This window comes from Rhincodon typus, chromosome 19 (assembly GCF_021869965.1).
Source record: "Rhincodon typus isolate 14 chromosome 19, sRhiTyp1.1, whole genome shotgun sequence".
NCBI classification, from domain to species: domain Eukaryota; kingdom Metazoa; phylum Chordata; class Chondrichthyes; order Orectolobiformes; family Rhincodontidae; genus Rhincodon; species Rhincodon typus.
Window position 1 is genome coordinate 56,555,214 of NC_063350.1, and position 7,622 is coordinate 56,562,835.

Here is a 7,622-nt window from a genome sequence, read left to right on the forward strand (position 1 = left end):
CGAGATGTAGTGGGTAGGTCGGGACGTGTGCTCTTCGGATCTTATTTCGCGCGCGCGCGAAATAGTTACCTTTCAACTTCACTGACCCTCCGTCGGAAGGGATCTCTCTACAGATGCTGCTAAACCTGTTGAGTTGCTCCAGCACCTTTAGTTTGAGATTTCCAGCATCCAGTTATATGTTTTACTAAGTTCACTAAATTATCACAGCCTCAGAATTTTGACAAATCACAGTCCATCTTACAATCATAACCACTAACTGTTGAGATTTAGACAGAACAGCTTTCTCTCTCAGTATTTAGTCCACAATTATTTCTTTCAACATAAAATATTTATTTCATTTTAACATTCGCTGGCCGACATACAAGTCCCATAAAACAAAAACATGAAACTATGATTTTTACTCTAGCTAAACCATTTACAAACGCGACTACTTCCCAAACTATTATCTTGCCTCGGATGGTCTGGCAGCATCTGCGAAGAAAAAAAATCAGAGTTAACGTTAACATTAACGCTGATTTTTTTCTTCGCAGATGCTGCCAGACCTGCTGAGATTTTCCAACAACTTTGTTTTGTTCCCGATTTACAGCATCCGCAGTTCTTTCGGTTTTTATCTCGCCTCTGATGTTCACTAGGGTGTTGGCAACATTTTGAGTTATTGTTTCAGATTTCCTACATGCGCACTTTCTCCATTCCTTTATTGTTTTGTTTTTTTAAACCCACTACACAAAGTCATCACAGTAAAATCCAACACTGCAAAACATAAAACGTTAACAGCTGCTCAGCCAACATTGATAGTTCCAACTGCCTCAAGTCGGCTGTAACCGGGACAACCACTTACCCCAAGCAGACAAACTTTCAGCTCCCTCAAAGCCATGGCATAAAAAACTGGCAGCTTTCAGAAATCCACACACATCCCCAGCAGGACATTTAGGAGAAAAAAACGAAAGGAAATTAAGCGGGAAAGGGAAACAGAGCAATCACCTTTTAAAACTTTTTTAAAAAAGTTTTAAAAAGCTGCATTAACGAAGGGAGAACAGGCCGAGACTCAGCCACTATGAACCGCAGCGAACCTCCACCTCCACAGGGCCGCCGCCGCCATCTTGCTGAGCCACCGTCACGTGACCAACCCAAACGCACCCGCAAGGTGCTGCAATTCGAATATATTTTTGAAAAGTGATTCCTTGAATTAATATTGATTCCTGTTTAGATCTTAAAAGAGTCTACACGTTGTTTTTAATCCTATGAGATAACGTAAAGCCCGAGGGGAGGGTCCAGAACGTTGGGCACGTGATCATCTGTCTGGATTTGAAAATAATTCTACCCTGCTTTAATTTTGATTCGAAATAAGCTGTCTGACAGATGGCTGCTAGAAAGCGTTTCGCTGCGCTTGGCGCATTCATTTATTTCCTTCTTTAATTACGGAAGTGGGTATCCTGCCCTCCCCTCTACCCCCAGATCTATCCAAGATGGCGGGTATGTCAGGTTTAAGTCTGCTATCAGCTCTTTTGACACTCTTTATCAGCGCCTTTCAATAACCTTCCTTTTTTTTAAACCTCCATCTTCTCTCCCTCCCAGGCCTCTCCCTGTATTACGAGGACCCACAGGACGAGCTGGAAGAATGTGAGTATGGCGTAGATCTGTTAGTGGGGTTGTCGGGCTGTGGGACTCTGGGGCCCCGGCCTCGATTACAGAGGTAGCGGCTTTGGGGGTGGGTGATCGATGCCCTGACAGCTCGGCCTTATCCTCCTCTTTCAATTTCCCTTGTCGGTTCTTTGCTATAAACGTTCCCCAACAGATGCTGAGTTTATTCTTTCTCTTTTAACCCACCCGGGCCCTCAATCTCACGCTGCCCACTGCAGCTCCCTTAGTTCTCCCCCGCCCCCGTGGGAAGAGGTGCCTGTCAGCGTCTGATCGTAGTCGGTCTCTGTGTTGCCCTTCTCCTTTTGGCATCGATGTTACTGTCGCCATCGCAATAACTTCAGACCCTGCTTCTCCGCGAGTGGGATTAGAGAGGTTGCAGTGTATCTGAGCTGAGCTGTATACGTGAACGCTGCTGTACGTGAATCTCAATGACTAAGCTCTGTGGTTGTCTAGTTGAAGTGGATGCTGATGCATGAGTTGTTGCTTTTTGTTTTGGAAATCCCTCTTTAGTTTTAAACGCTGCTTCAATTTCCCGTGAATATCCTGATTCACGCAGGCGAACCTGGATGAGTTTACCGTTAAATTGGAGGCTTTGGGCATTATTTTAAATGTTAAATTTCACGAGGCTGTTAGAGCAGATCACTGAGGGGAAGGCAAAATAGAATGCATCACGAAAAGCTGCCTTAAAATGTTTATTTCTTCATCAGCGATTTAAAAAATTCTCGATAAACGTTTGGAATATTAAGTAGTAGCTACATTATTTCCTTTGACCCCTTAAAGACACTGTTTTGGCGAACATCTAAGCTACCATTGTGTATAGCAGTTGTGCACTATTTTAAGTTTTGTGCCTCAAAAACCTTTAATGCATAGAAAAACCTAATTGACATAAATTGCTCTTATACTTTAAAGGGCTTGCCTAATATGAAATTTAATAAGGTAACTAAAATCCTGATGAAGTAAAATACAAAATTAAGGCTACATCTAACATAAAAGACAAAAGCAGAAATAGCTGGAGAAACCCAGCAGGTTTGTTCTGTGAAGGCTCACTGGACCAGAGTTGACTCTGCTTTCTCTATACAGGTGCAGCCAGATCTGCTGAATGTCTGCAGCTATTTCTGTTTTTGTTTAAGGTTGCACCTGTTTGCTGCACTAACTGAAGGAATTGATTAATTTTGATTTCAGAATTGGCAACATTGGAAATGAATTGCTTGAAGTTGTACTAGTTTGTTGTTCTATGGTAGAGACATAGACAGGATTATTTAGAAATTAAACAAATAAAATTTAATAAAAGACCCAAATTACTTTCCCTGAGGCATGTTATCACTAGCATGCTGCGTGTATGCGGACTAATAGCATTGGGATTACGTTGGCATCATATTTGGTATACTTAAGTATTTAAGGACACCAGTGTTGCTGGGGTGTCTATTTGACAGTGTCCTTATTTTATCCCTGGCAGATTTTCCCCTCCTTTCCTCAAAAATTTCTACATGTGTACAGGTTCCTGTGCTGGACTCTAGTGGCCCACCAAAAGATTTGCTTATGTCTTACACCGTTTATCTTCAGGAGATCCTAAGGGAATTCTCTGCCAATTAATCAGGTTTTAAAGCATTGTCACTCTTGCTGCAGGCAAGTAATACGACCAGTAGCAGAAATTATTAACCAATTGATTGATTTTTGTGGTGTTGATAGAGTTAGCCAAGATCTCCACATCAAATATTGTTAGTGAATTTATTTTACTTTGACTTGAAAAGACAAATGTTGCCTTGGTTTAATGTTTTTCTCCAAAGCACTACTGTGATAGAAAATGAATGATGACAGGCTATTTACCGAATGGGGCATCACAACAAAACTAGAACATCTTCTCATTCATTGTTCACACATGTACTTCCAACAGGGCTCAGTAAATGGATCAGCATCCATGCCCACATGCAGGAACAATGGGGCCAGCTATAGGAACTATGCTGCAATCCCTGCTGAAATCAGCTGATCTGCTCCTATGATGCTGCTTGGCCTGCTGGGTTCATCCAGCTCTGCACCTTGTTGTCACACCTAGGATTGTTATGGTCTGCTGGAGGCTGTGCCACAATTGTTGCTGCTTTGCATGCTGAATATTGATGAGCCTGCTAATTGGAACAAAACAACCTGAATGAGGATTGACAAAAAAAGGTCTTTTTATGTACTTCAAGAAAAATCAGATCCAAAGTTTTTTTTTGGAAAATTTAAAGATATCTTAGCAACTACTGGGAGTTTAAATTACGTGATTATACAGCTTCAAACCTATATGTAAATGATTGTAAAATTGTACAGACATGTAATAGTTGATCTGTGGTTGTGTTCGAGTTAGCACATCATTATTGTTATCTCACCTGAAGATTGCTATTATAAAAATGTCCTTGGTTAAAAGTCTGTGATAATTGTCACGAGTAGACTGTCACATAAATTTAACCCCAGTTGGCAAATTTAAGCTATCTGCAACAGACATAGGCCATTTTATAGCTGCTTAGTCACTGCAATATCTCTGATCAATCAAAGTAACGGCTTGATGTCACTGAGTTAATTATTGAACACCTACACTGTTGAACTGCAGCTTTTACTCCTCAGAATATCTATATGCCTAGCTCCTGACTGCATCTGCAATTAGGTTTCAGCCTCTGCTACAGTACTGAAACAGTCCTTAAGTACACATACAATATTGTACTATTCTGATTATTTACCACAATCTCTCTTTATTCTTTTTGACCTGTCTGCAGCCATTGACACCATTGGTCATGTCATCCTCCTGCAGTGTCCCTCTTCTGTTATAAATTTTGGACCTGACTGTATACCATTGTTCCATTCTTTTCGATCCAGCTGTAGCCAGAGAATCACCTACAATGACTTTCTGTCCCACTCCCGTACAATTGGCTCTAGAGCACCTAACTCCATCCCCACTCTGCCCCTGCAAAAGGTTTTGTCCTTGGCCCATTTCTATTCTGATGTAAACGCCATTCCTTGGCATTGTAATCTAGAAACCTATAAGATTCTACATATATGCTGATGCAGCTCAACCACACTGCCACCTCACTCAAGCTGTTGACCATCTGATTTACCCCTCTTTTTCGTTCATCCTGTGCTGAATGTCAGACAATTTCCTATCATTAACTACTGGCAAGAACAACGCCACTGTATTTACGCTGCAAACCGTTCCGAGGCTGAAATGAATTTTGTAACTTTACTGTTTTAGTTAACCTAGAGTAGAGCTTTCAATAGCATAAAGAACTCGGACATGTTTACTTTCACCTTTGACTTCTGCTATCTCTACACCTTGCACGCTCCATGAACTTGAACTCATCCAAAAGTCAACCATCTGCATCCAAACCTGTACCAGTCCCATTCACTCAACATCCTGGTTCTCACTGACCTGGAATGGCACCCTATCCATTTATTTGTTTATCCTGCTCTCTTTTTTTTTTGCCCTGGTCAGTAAGTGCTGGCTTAGCCAGTGATGTTCATACCAATGAATAAATAAAAACAAATCCTCCCTGGCATTCTTTTTGCGCTCTCTCTTTCTCTCTTTCTCTCACTCTCTCTCTCTCTCCCTCCCTTTCTCTCAACTAACTCTTCAGAGGCTGACATCCCATCACCACTCACCCTTTATTTATAGGTTCAGAGCGTCAATATCCCTGACGTTCACTCTTTTATGTTGGCTAGGGCTCCGTGATTGGACCAGATTTACAGCCCCAATCAGGAAGCTCCTATTCTGTGTAGGTTGAACTGGTTCACCTCATTCAATCACTACATTCCTCTCCCTTTGAGTTCATAGAGACGGGAAGGTCTGATTCCTTTGAGAGCCTCCTGGGGTGTTTTAACACGTGGTCAGGTTCCATCTGAATCTGACGGGGAAGGCGTGTAATGAACGGGAGCTTGCCTCTTTTGTCTGGAGCACCTTGGTAGACTTTCGCTTCCTCTTCCAGAGACAGAAACATCAAGGCTAGTTCCACCATGTCCATCTCTGATCCAGACAACTTGATAATGTTTGATGGAGAGGGGGCACCATCAGTATTTGTGAAGGCTCTGAGGGGAGAGTTTTGTTCCCACACATTGTGCAAATTTGCAGCTTTCAAATGGTCCACATGCTTATTCAGGACAGTCGCACCTACCTGAATTTTATAAGTCACTGTTCCTGATCTTGTGTCAATCGTACATCTTACCCATGTGGGGCTATTTCCATAATTCTTGAATCAAGCTGTCTGTTTTGTTTGGCAGAGTCTTGTGTTTGGCATTGGACTTGCTAATGCCATTTCACCCTCCCAGGTCCAGGAAGATCAGAGTTAGCCTGGTGTAGAGACTTACATTTGTTAGCAACTCTGCCATCCCAGTGGTCCAAAATCGAACAAGAACCATGAAGCACAGACTGTTTCTTCAGGCCTTACTTTTAAGTTTGGACTGCTGTTTCTGCCAGGCTGTTGGATGATGGGTGGTATGGAACTGTTCTTGTACGTCGAATCCCATTTGATGTTACAAAATAACTAAAGTCCCTGATGGTAAACGATGGTCCCTTATCCTTAACCAATAGCTCCAGGACTCCTTGTATTGCAAAAGATTTTTCTGTTGTCCCTCCAGTGTTTGACAAATGGAATCTGTGCATGTCCAACTACTTTGAGTGGCTGTATACAATGACTAAAAAATTGAATTAACGAAAGGACTGGTATAGTCAACATGCAACTGAGTCCAGTGTTTACTTGGCCATTCCTGGGGATATGGAGAAGCTGCTGCCAGTAATTTTCATCCTTATTAACACTCTGGGTGCTGTCCCACCAAAGCATCTGTGATTGTGTCCCAGGCAACAGAGTGTGGAGCTGGTGGAACACAGCAGACCAGGCAGCATCAGAGGAGCAGGAAAGTTGACGTTTTGGGTCGGGACTCTTCTTCAGAAAAGAGATTATGTCCAAGCCTGGCCCACCAGACACAACTCTTCGCCAACATCGTTTTGTAAACCCCTGGATGACCCTCGTGGAGTTCAACTGGTATTTGATGGCACCCTTTGCTCAGGACATTCACTCTTGCTCCCCATAACAATGTGCTGTCTTCTACTGTGAGCTGGTCTGTCGGGTCCATAAAGGTTTTAGTTTTGGCTGCAATGGTTCTTTGGTTTTCCCCATTAGTACCAATTGTTTTAGTTTTGAAATTGCTGGATCTTTGTGTTCAAAGCCTGACATTGTCAGCTGTGACTGGGAGTGTGTGCAGAAAATTCAATGTCATGACAGACTGTTCCATTGGGAGTACCATGGGTGGTATATCTGCTAATGGAAGGTGGCTCAATTCTTCTGCATTTGCTACTTGGCCTCCTGGACAGTTCTAATCTGTAATTATAAACACTTTAATATTAGAACTCACCACTGAATGCAGCCTGAAGCTATGGGCGACACTGCTTTAACCTCTTTAATCAGAACAAGTAGGGGGGTGTGATCCGTGATTATCATGAATCTTTGCCAATAAAAGATGATGATGGAATATTCTGACTCCAGGTATGATCACCAATCCTTCCTTTTCTATTAGGCCATATTTACTCTTAGCATCCAGGGGTTTGCCTTATGCAATTGGGCATTCCTCTCCAATGGGCCACCTATGAGCTAATACCACTCCGATGCTGTATGGGGAGACATCACTTGTCAATACCAGATCTTTCTTAGGATCATAGAGTAACAATGCAGAGGGTTATGATTATTTCTTTACTTCATCAAAAGCTAAAGAGACTATTTTCAAGGCTGACCCTTTTATAGGAGTTGATGCAGTGGTGCCAGGATTGATGCCTGGTTGTATGTGAACTTTGCATAGTAATTTACCAGACCCATAAATGACCTAAGCTCCTGGACAAACGTGAGCGCCGGGACACGTTTGATTGCCCTCCCTATATTTTCCAACGGGTGTCAATCTTGTAGCCCAAGTAAATCATGTGGGGAGCCTGGAACACTCATTTTCCCTTTTTAGGCATACGTTTG

The 7,622-nt window shown here is 42.4% G+C and overlaps 1 long non-coding RNA gene and 1 other non-coding gene across 2 annotated transcripts in view; one reads left to right on the forward strand and one right to left on the reverse strand.

Moving 5' to 3' along the window:
- The window catches only part of rab22a, a 39,640-nt gene extending 38,482 nt beyond the window's left edge, over window positions 1–1,158 (reverse strand). The window contains exon 1 of the transcript XR_007264215.1: window positions 839–1,158. This is a non-coding gene — a transcript (RAB22A, member RAS oncogene family). The remainder of the gene's footprint in view (window positions 1–838) is intronic.
- A 162-nt stretch (window positions 1,159–1,320) lies between these two features.
- On the forward strand, window positions 1,321–4,047 carry LOC125485520. The gene is made up of 3 exons (XR_007264221.1): window positions 1,321–1,473; window positions 1,576–1,620; window positions 3,536–4,047. It is a non-coding gene; the product is annotated as an uncharacterized LOC125485520 (long non-coding RNA).
- The last annotated feature ends 3,575 nt before the right edge of the window (window positions 4,048–7,622 follow it).